The sequence below is a fragment of the Fukomys damarensis genome, unplaced genomic scaffold (assembly GCF_012274545.1).
Source record: "Fukomys damarensis isolate Sample0158 unplaced genomic scaffold, DMR_v1.0_HiC HiC_scaffold_22, whole genome shotgun sequence".
NCBI classification, from domain to species: domain Eukaryota; kingdom Metazoa; phylum Chordata; class Mammalia; order Rodentia; family Bathyergidae; genus Fukomys; species Fukomys damarensis.
In genome coordinates, this window is record NW_022900934.1 from 10924048 (window position 1) to 10934934 (window position 10887).

Genomic DNA, 10887 nt, shown 5'->3' on the forward strand with positions numbered 1-10887 from the left:
CAGCCACAGGGGGGAGCTAGAGACACATTCCTTGCCTGGCCAGTGCCCGGGACCCGTGGGTCAGGCAGCCTGCGAGGGGACACTCTTTTTAGGCCTGATGATCCCAAGCATTAAGGTGGCTCAGGGCCACAGGGGCGAGCCTCTTCAGCCACCCTCTGCTCCGGGCCATCCGTGCTCTGTGACATGTGTATCGCGCTCCTGGCCTCTCCGCACCCAAAGCTCCACGACCCGATTGCGAGACCTCTGTGTCCCGGCGGGGGAGGGGCTGCCTCTGGTGCATCTCTGGGGAGCAAGTCAGGGAGGTGACAGAAGCCAGCCTGCCTCAGTAACAGCAGCGCACACCCAGACAGGGGTTTACTGCGCTGCCTGGTGGGGAGGACACCATCTCTCTCCCGAGGAGGACACGGAGGCGCAGCGTGGTTCCGTGACTTGTACAAGGCCCTGTAGCTGAGCTGGGGCTCGAACCCTGGCCCTCAGAGTCTAACCCCACACCCTGGTGTCCCTCAGGAAAACAGGTGTGGATGGGTTGTCTGAGCCACAGGAGCACACCCCACTCTCACAGAGAAAACGTCTCCTTGCCTAGTTTTCTTTTTCACCTATTTTCATTTTCCCATTTTTGATGAAGAGTCGAGTACAGGAGCGTTTTCACTTCCTGAGAGAACAATACCAGCACAAAGCACACTGTAGGTGAGGCAGAGAGGGGACCCTGCCCTGCGGGAGGAGCTGGGTGGTGAGGGGACCCCAGTCCCCGGAGGACTCAGCCCTGGCCATCCCCTTACATCATTTCTCAGTGTTTGTTCCGGCCTAGTTTAGCAAGTGAAGTCAGAAATATAGATTTTTTAATGTGAAATTTTTTACTTTAAAATAATGACAATTAATTTAAAGCCTGTGAAGACAAAACAAAATATGCGTGGGGTCTGATTTGGCTAAACAGTTGCAAGGCTGCAGCTTTCCTGAAGGTTACGTCCGTTGTCTGAAAACAAACGTTCTCACCCTGATTTTTATCATCATCTGTGTAGTTAGTGCTTTTATGTGTTTAGTCACACACTCATTCTGCGCATGCAACCCTTCACCCACTCACCCATCCATCCACCCTCTGTCCATCCCCTCACCCACCCAGCCACCCGGCCCCTCAGGCACGTGTCTGACCCCATCCACCACCCGCTCCCGGATCTGTCAGTTCATTTCCTCAGCCGTTACTGTTGAGTCCTCGCTGTGTCCTGGACCCTGGGCCAGGCCCTGAGGACACAGTGACAGTTATGATTTAATGCCTGTCTTTCAGGAACTCACCACCTCTTTTAGTGGAGGATGAGAAGGATGAAACCAAACGGTGTTAAATTCAGACCCTGTGAGTAACGGCTGGGAAGCTTTGGGCAAATATTAAAGTTTCCTGGTGTCAGTTTCCCCCTCTGTGCAGTGGGACTATTTTAGATCATTTTCGCTATAGCAAAGTACCTGAGACTGGGAAACTTATAAGCCATGGGAGTTCACTGTGGCTCACAGGTCTGAAGGCTGGAAAGTCCCGTCAGGAGACCCATCCAAGGCCGTGTCATTACATGGCGGTGCCCTAGGGCACATGCGGGAACAGAAGCACCGCAGGAGACAGTTGAGGGAGCCTAACTGCTTTGTAACACCCCAGTCTCTGTCTCAAATCTGGCTGAACCCCAAGAGACCCCACTCTGTCTCCATGACTCCACCAGCCTTGACAGGATCTAACCCCCGTGACCTGGTCACCTCTCAGCACCGTCGCTCTGGCAGCCTAAGTTCACCATGCATTTCGGTGGGGACAAACCACACTGAAGCCACACAGCAGTAACGGCGCTCTGGGGTCCTGTGTCCTGTGAGGGAGGTCACGTACGTGACTGAGGGGTGCAAGGGGGCAATGCCCCTCTTACTGCAGGTGGCCCGGGCTGTGGCCTCAGACAGAGCTGCCAGCTCCTTCCGGGGGTCAGGGGAGGCTTTTGGAGGTGGCAGGGTCCACAGGGCCCCACACAGCCCACGTCAGAGGGGGTGCTTCGTCTACTCAGAGCCACTGCCTCCCGACCGGGCCTCCCAGCACGTGGGTCTCGCTGCCCTTGCTTCACCCCTGACCACCCCACCCTGTGCATCACGGCCCCAGTTTGTGGGGAAATAGCCCGGGACAGGAAGGGCTGCGGGCTCCCTCTTTCCCGATTTGTTGCTATTTTTCCCATTTAAATGGAAACCATGCTTATTGCAGACAATTAGAAAAAAACAACACATCAAACAAGAAAGAAGAAAATCATTTTCCTGTCTCATCCTTCTGATTTAACCACACTAAACATTCTGTGTTTTCCTTTCTCCTAAGCCAGGCTCCTCGTGTGTGTGTGTGTGTGTGTGTATGCTCATGCGTGCAGAGTTATAAATCATATTGGCCGACTATTCAGTGTTGTGTTTTTAAAAACATTTGTTATACCACAGGCACTGTGCCTCCCTTGCTCATCTTTGTGAATACAAGTGAAGGGCTGTGTTTGTTTAGCCGGTGACTCTTAAGTGAGCACCTACTATGTTGGAGAGGGCGGCAGGGTGTCACAGCACATCGACATTTACCCACTGCCCTCCGCCTGGTCCGGTTGGAAGCACTTGTGTCCCACTGCCCCTTCCTCTCCGCCGCCCAGTGACGCAGCTGCTGGTGCTGTGCCCACTTTCCAGATGAGGAGGATGAGGCCAGGTTGCACAGCGAAGGCAGAGTCAGCTCTTGATTCGAGGTGCGTTGGCCACAGAGCCTGGCCTCTCTCTGGCTGGGCTGCTTGGGTTCATCCCTCGAGGGACCGGAGCTGGTGGGACAGGGAGGGTACAAGGCGGGTCACGGTGCTGAAGAGGCTCTAGGCCCACCGGGCCATCGGGGAAGGCTTCCTGGAGGGGCAGGCGACATTTCCATCCCCTCCAAGAGCCACAGGCTGTGTGGGCGGTGGGAGCTACAGTCGGGGACCCGAGGTAGGAGCAGGTACAGGAGCTTCAGCAAGCAGCATGGCGGGCCCCGGTGGGAGAGGTGTGAGGGGCTGGGGACCCCCGGGGAGCCCCAGAGGACTTCCCACCGGATGCAGTCTGACCAGAAGGTCCCATTGGCCGGGCAGCACCCCGCTGTAGCCTGTTGAGCGCCTGTTAACTGCCTCGCCCTTTCCGCTGAGGAAGGTTCCAGAGCGGGCATCAGGACTGGATGACTCTGCCATGGCCTGGAGCCAAGGTGGCTGCAGGGCAGGGCAGGGCAGGGCAGGAACGGCCTGCAGGGAGCCGGCCCAGCGGTCAGCCTTGGCCATGGACGCGGCCTGCTGCAGAGGGCCTCTCAGGACGTGCAGCCGGTCCTCGAACCTGCCCGAGGCCCTAGTAAATACTCAAGTCACGGCGCGCCCTCTGCGAGGTGTCCTGAAGGTCAACAGGAATCAGAGAGCAGCCTGGGGAGGCCCCCACCTCCCCCTCCCACGCGGGCCTGGGACCCTCTGGCTTCTGCCACCTCCTGCCGAGTGCTGTGTGGCACCGCTCCTGTCCCTGCTGCTGGGGACAGGGAGGGGCTGTGGCCCAGGGCCACCTCCTCTGCTGGAACCGACCTGCTTTCTCCAGCCCCTCGGCCAAGCCCACATCTTATCAGCTCAAACACTTCAGAGTTCAGGACTCGGAGCCAAAGTCAACTTGAGGAAAAGTCTAGAAAGGTCCAATCAGGAAGAGCAGAGCGGTGGGGTGGGGAGGCCGGCGGACCTGGGATTGTCGCTGCAGCACTGTGTGCAGTGGCAAAGACTGGAGCCGCCTGGGTGCCCATCAGTAGGGAGTAAATAAATACCAAAGCCTTCTGCAGTCTCCAGAGAGAACGAGGCCACTTACTACTCCAGGGTAAGGAAAGAGCAAAGATATGAAGCCGTGTGTAACATCAGATCCTTTGGTGTAAACAGGAAAGAGGAAGATATGCCCCAGGAGCCTGTTTATGTACAGAAAATTTCTGGAATCATTTTGGGGTACCTGGAGATGCTAGCTGTGGGCAAGAGGTGGAGGGAGACACACCTCTCACTGTATACTCCTTGTGCCTTTTGAGCAACGTAAAATGACTGTGTTCTTATAGAGATAAACCAGTAAGAACATCAATGATTTCGTTCCAGGCAAAGGGTGAGAGAGGTGATGTTTGCCCAAGGTCCAGCAGCTTTCGGCACAGGCGGGACAATCGGAGATCCAGCTCCAGGGGCCCAGGGCCTCCCTAGCTTCTCAGTGTCCAGCCGCACTCCACCAGGTCTTCCCCAGGCCCCTCGAGTTTCCCAGAGCTGGCTGCTGAAAGGGCACTTTGAGCAATGCCAACTCGTGGGCACTCCTGAGGACTCTGTGCCGCAGAATCAGATGGCTCTGTGGATGGATCGATTCCATAGGAGTTATTTTACATAACAGGAATATTGCGAGGAACCAGACCTCCCGGATTCCCAGTCCCATGGTACCAAACCCGACCAGTAAACAACGGCAACACTGAAAGCAAACTGAAACATGGAGCTCAAGCGAGAGGAGGTGTGCGGCGGACGGCGGCTGCCACAGGGAGAGCACCGTGAGGGGATCTCTGAGAAGGTGACGTTCGGTCTGGGGCGGGAATGAGAAAAAGGAAATAAGTACAAAGAAGGCAAGGATGGGACAGTCTCTGGCTGCAGGAAGAGCCATTGCAAAGGCCCTGGGGTCACAGTAAGCTTCGCTATGGGAGAAACGGAATGGTGGCCAGTGTGGCTAGAGCTTGGAGAGCCAGAGTGAGAGGAGAGCCAGGTGGGGAGTCGAGCCTGTGGTGCTCTGGACTTGGTAAGGAGTCCAGACGAGGAAACTGAGGCTCAGAGAGGTTCTAAGTCATTTGTCCAAGGTCACATATTAAACAGTGGCTGAACCGGGCTTCTGGCCTGGGTTCCTGAAGCCACCAGTCCTTCACCATCCATAAGGTGGCACAGGGCAGAAACATCAGACATGCGTTTCCTTCCAGCACAGCCTGTGTGCAGAGAGCAATGCTGTTTTTTTTTTTTTTATTGCACAGAGACATGCATGTGTCCCACAGAAAGAGCACAGAGCATGCTCCCCACGTGGATGCCTCCCCTGTGACCAGCACCCAGATGAGCCCCCGCGGTCTCCTCCAGGTAGACCTGTCCTGGGCCCGAGTCTGCTTGACCTTAGGGGGTGTCTCTGAGCAGGAGGTGGCCTGTCTGACTTGTTCTGCCCAACATCGTGACTGCCAGGGGCTCAGGGGCTCGGCAGACTCTGTGTTATAGGCCCCTGGTAAGGCGGTGTGTGCACTAGCAGGCGTCCTTCCCACGAAGAAGGCTGGGCAAAGGCATCTCACCAAGGCACAGTCCGAAGGATGATGCTGCCTGAAAAAGTAAGATACCACCTGAGGGCCCTGGGACAAGCCTGTGATTCCAGCTACTCTGGAGGCTGAGGCAGGAAGATTACAAGTTCAAGGCCAGGCTGGGCAACTTAGTGAGAATCTCAAAATAAAAAGGGTAGGGGATGTAGCTCGGTGGAGTGTTCAATCGCCAGGATAGCACACATAAAACAAAACAACAGGTGTGAAACAATCAAGTTTTTGGTGGGGAGAAAGAAAACTGATATCTTTTCTGTTGTCAAGAATGACCCTAGAAAATATGTTAAATTTTCTCTCAACCACAGTGCATCTGGAGCCCTTCATAAATGCAAAGAGACACAGGGTGGAGGGTGCTCTTGTGTTCGGGGACATGTTGAATGACAAGTAGGAGCTGCCAGCTGCACTATTTAGAGTTCAGGCGTAGGAGCGGACCGTGGTGGTTCATACTTGTAATCCTGGTACTTGAGAGGCCAAGGCAGGAAGATCACCATGAGTTGGAGGCCAGCCCGAACTACTTATTGAGACCCTATCTCAAAACACCAAAACAAAACAAAAATACCAACAGAGTCTAGCCACGTGGAACCCATGGCCCGAGAGCCGAATGTGGCCTTGGACAGCTAGTAACAGCTCAAGATTGTACACTTTCAGTGTTATTGTGATCGTTTTCTTCACTACCTTGGATGGTACCCAGCTCAGGGCCTTTGCACTGATCCACATCCCTGCCCCTCCTTTATTTTTCATTTTGAGAATGTAAAGTTTATATCTAGGTGTCCCTCAGGAGCCCTCATGTGCTTGTAGGCAGGACTTTTGGAAAAGGACTGGAACCGGATGGTTGCAGCTGACTCGCGTTAGAAGGCGGGGCCTGGTTCGAGGCGGGTCGTTGGGGCGTGGCCCGAAGAGTCCAGCTCCTCCCCAGCTCCTCCCTCTTCTCCCTGCTTCCTAGCTGCCCGGACATGAGCCGCTTTACCTTGCCAGGCCCTTCTGCCGTGCCTTCCTGCCTTGGACTGAAAACACGAGCCAAAACAAACCTACCTCCTTTAGGTTGTGTTTGGTATTGTGTTTCAGCCATGAGGAAAGTGACTAAGACAGACATGGCCTTGCTAAGTTGCCCAGGCTGGGCTTGAACCAGTGATCCTCTTGCCTCCACCTCCCAGAATGCTGGGATTATGTGATTTTTAACAATGTTTTTCATGACTTGATCGCATGGTGCTGGAGCATGAAATGCTGTTTGGGGAGGGCACTGGGCAGTGCTAACTCCGCCTTCTATGCCCACACGGCCGGGTCAATCAGGCAAAGCCCAAGACTTCCCAGGTGCTTGTGTGACTTAGGGAGTAAAACACAGAGATCATGGATCATAGTATTTCCCTGCACACGTGCCTGTGAATACAGGCATTTATTCGTATTAGGCAGGCATGGAAGTTTTATCACTTAATTATTAAACTTGACTTGTGCTCTATTACAAAATAATTCAATAAACTGCAATATAAAAAGTAGAGGAAGTGGTGTCACTTATCTAGATTAGATGTATAGTTGTATATTTAATATGCGGTCCAGGCAAGCCAAAAGTTGGGACGCCCATGACTTAGACCTCCACTCCTTCGCCCTGTATTTTTGTTGTTGTCCCGAATGTATTGAAAATTACAGCATAACAGAAAGATTCGGACAGCCTTGGAATTCATCCTGAGGGTAAAATCGCTTCTTCAGCTGCGCGAAAGCCTGCTGTCTGTCGTGGAGCTTCTTGTTTTTTTGTTTGTTTTTTGGTACCGGGGATGGAGCTCGGGACCTAGTGCTCGTAAGGCAGGTGGCGGAACCGCTGAGCTAAATCCCCGGCCACCTGCGTATTGTTGCGGAGCTTGTTGAGGGGGATGATGGCGATCTCCTCGCACACGTGCGTGTTGGTGTGGAAGTCATCGGCCAGGTGTGTGTCGTACTTCTCCTTCTCTAGTTGAAGGAACACAAAGAAATCATGGGAGCCAAAGGCTGCACGGGATCAGGTGTCTCCCGAGGTGGTTTGCTGTGTGTGTGTGTGTGTGTGTGTGTGTGTGTGTGTGTGCGCGCACGTGTGCTCATTGGGGAGGTGGCAGGTGGATTTCATGTCTCCTTATTTGTCACTCTGACTTTTCTACAAAAAACAGGATGAGAACAAGAATGCCCGTGTCTTAGGCACCTGCACAGCCCCAGCAGACAGACAGGAGCAGGTGTTTCTAGCAGTGGTTTCCGCTGCTCGAGGCAGGGGCTGTAACCTGGCCTTTGACACAGGGAGCGGTGACTCCCTTGGCCCCAGGGACCAGCCGGCTTGTGTGTGGATCTGAGTGGCCTGACGTCTGGCGGACCTGAGTCTCGCCGCTGAGGCTGTGCATTTGGGTTACTGTGCTGCTTCACAAGGCACCCCAAAACTCAGCAGCATGAAACACATTTTCTGTTCTCGGATTTCTGTCTCTCGGCTCCTCTGAGTCAGGAATTCAGACGGGGAAGGCAACATGGCTTTCGTCTGTAACCCTATGACACCAGGACCTCAGCTCCGGACACTGGAAGGCTCAGGGGACTTGAGGGCTGGCAGACCCCAGCTGGAGGTTCTGCGCTTGTTCCCTGCAGCTGACGTGTGGCGGGGGCTGCTCCTCAGCTGGCCATAACCCAGGGCACCCTCGCTGTGACTTCCCCCCGGGCTGCTTTAGGCAGGGGTCCCAAGAAGTTGGAGATGCCAGCCATTGTGTAGGACCAGGCCTCGGGGTCATGTGGAACATTTCCTGTCTCTGTGGCTTCAGACAGCATAGGGGTCCCAAAGGCTCGAGGGGTGGAGGAGAGAGGCCCTCATCACTGCTCAGTGGGACTAAGGGTCACTTTATGAGGGGGCCCTGGAGCGACTGGCGCCCTTGCAGAATGCTGGTGGGATTATAAAATGGCACAGCCTCTGGAAATCCCTCTGGCAGTTCCCCAAAAGGTCAACCGCAGAGGTCCCGTAGGATCCAGCGACTGCGGGCCTGGTTCAACACCCAAGAGAAATGAGGCTCAGGATCCACACAGAAACAAATGCCTGTCCACTTAGGATGGAAAACCGGTGTGGCATCACCACCCAACGGAGTATTGTGCAGCCGCAGGAAGGGACATGGATGGACCTCAAAGCCACGCCGAGAGCGAGGAGCCAGTCACGAGGGCGCCTGCGGGAAGATCCCACTGATGTGCACCACCCGGAAGAGGTGGTTACAGAGACGGAGAGGGCAGTGGTGCTCCGGGGCTGGGGTAGGGGGATGGGAGCCGCTGCTGAGGCGCGTGGGGCTTCTTCTGGGGGGTTACGATGATCTGTGGGTGCACCAGAGATCATGGAATTGCATGCCCGGGAAGAGTGGACTTTATCGTGTGTGAATTATATCTCAATGAGGTGGTCATTTAAAAAATAAAAAGGAAAGGGTGAAATGGCTGAGGCTGCTCTGGGACTTTTAGAAAACGCTAGCCTCACTGTGAACGGAAGGACCTTGTCTTCCCGTGCCTCGATGTCTCTGTCCGTGAAATGGGCTACTCAAGAGTCGAAGGGACTCAGCGGGCCTTTGGGGGACTCCGAGAGGCGATGCCAATGGAAGCTGAGCCCACGGCTGGCACACGGCTGGCACTTGGGAGAAGTCGTGATGACAAACGATAAAGGGTCCCAGGGCGGCGAGGTGTGAGCCACGTTCCACTTGAGTCCCCTGCCCTGGGGCTGCTCTGTTCCTCTCTCTAGATGTCAGGAGTTTATCTGAAAAATGGGTTCACAACGGCGCCCACCTCGAAGGCTGTGGTAACAATGACTTAGCAGCTCCCGGCGCACAGCAGGTGCGACATAGTTGCTGTATCACTCTGGGCATTTCCTCGGGCCTGCTGGTGCTGCCCCTGCCTCCACTGTCCACAGAACAGCAATGATGCCAACATTAACAGGGAGCAGGAGGCGACCACAGCAGGGAAGGGCAGGGATGGCGCGAGGTGGGAGGACCGGGGAGGAGAGCGGGGAGGCTGGGAGCTCAGCCCACCCTGGTCCGCTGTCACTCTGTACCCGGACCACTTCAGTAGGTCCTCACTGCGGCCACCCTATCCCCATCCTACTCAGCGTGCACTCACACACACCACACACTCACACACACACATGCCATTGTCCACATGCAGCTAGAAGGAATTTGTCTGACCACATCCCCCCTCTGCCTACAATTCTCCATGGTTCCCCCCTCCCTCAGAGTAAAAGCCAAAGATCCTACAAGGTCATCCACTGTTGGCAGCCTTGTTATGTCTCTGACCTCTCCCTCACTCTTGCCCTATGCATGGCTCTCCAGTGGCACTGGCTTCCTCACCGCTCCCCAGAGCACAAGGTGCCCTCCTGCCTCAGGACCTCTGCACATGCTACTCTCTCTGCTGGACCATTCTCCTCGCAGATCTCCCCAGGCTTGCTTCCTGGCTTGCTCTGGGTCTGCTTGGTTTGGAAGCCGTTTGACTGTGACCCTTGAAGCCTCATGTGCTGTCATCTTGGCCTTTGGTGGGGTGTCCAAGCGGCGTAGCCTCCCAGGTATGAGCCCAGTGAAGTCACGAGGCCCTTGGGGCTCTGGCGTCCTGAATGGATGCATGCTGGGCTAGCAGAGTGGACTGGGTCTCAGGAGTGAGTGCGTTCCCATGAGGACAGGTTGTTATAAAGAGTCAGCCTGGCCCCTCCTGGATCTGTGGCTTCCTGCCACACCATGTGACTTTTCTGCCCTGTGAGGCCATCGTCACCAGGCCCTCCCTGTGAGGCCTCACACAGGCTAAGCAAGTGCTGTACCCATGAGCTACTGCCCTGGGCCTTTTCCTTTTTTATTTTGAGACGGGGCCTCGCTGAGCTGCCCAGGCTGATCTCGAACTTGTGCTTCTCCTCTCCTGGTTCGCTGTCCATATCTGTGCATGGCTCACATCTACAGTGACCGGCCCAGGGCAGGGCCCCCAGTCAGGACTCTGCACCCTTTGCCTGAGGAGAGAGCAAGAGGGAGGCGTCCTCCTCACCACCCGAGGTGTACAGCGCTCGGCCTACAGCGTCCATGCGGGAAGGGGGCCGGGGCTGGGCAGAGCTCCAGGGTTTTGAGGGAAGCCAGATGCTCTTCTATCTATATGATGCCCCGATTAGAAACCATTTCCGGTTCTGTAAGAAACCCACATGTGCCGCTGCTGCGTACCGGGGCGGGGCCGCCTGACAGCGCGCTCAGCAGTCAGAGGAAGCCTTCCTTTCAGGGCAAGTTGCTTTTTCAATGCCACCCACCCTCGGTCTTGGGCCCGGCCTGGGCATCTTTCCTTCACTCTGGAGCGGAGATCGAAGGTAAATATCGGCAGAACGTTGGCTTTTCCAGGCCCCAGATCAGAGCAGCACCGGCGGAAGCGGCGAGTCAGGCTCCCCTCCGCTCCCGCCGACCGGCCCCCAGCGCGTGCTCATCGCTGACAGTCGGGGTGGCTCTTGGTGTCACTCTGCTGCCAGCGGGGCCACGCCCTGCCCGACCCTAACCCTCTGGCCCTGCGCTGGGACCGACCCTATGTGTTTCCTGGGATCCCCTCGTCTTTATGACGGCGGC

General features: G+C 55.6%; 1 long non-coding RNA gene across 4 annotated transcripts in view; it reads left to right on the plus strand.

Moving 5' to 3' along the window:
- The first annotated feature begins 3677 nt into the window (after nt 1-3677).
- The window catches only part of LOC104858118, a 9966-nt gene continuing 2756 nt past the window's right edge, over nt 3678-10887 (plus strand). The window contains exons 1-4 of one of the 4 annotated variants that reach the window (XR_779064.1): nt 3678-3846; nt 4390-4560; nt 5009-5108; nt 8379-9798. This is a non-coding gene — a long non-coding RNA (uncharacterized LOC104858118). Of the gene's footprint in view, nt 3847-4389; nt 5109-8378; nt 9799-10887 lie in introns of those variants that run through there. The other 3 variants (XR_779062.1, XR_779065.1, XR_779063.1) reach the window with 3 other exon arrangements.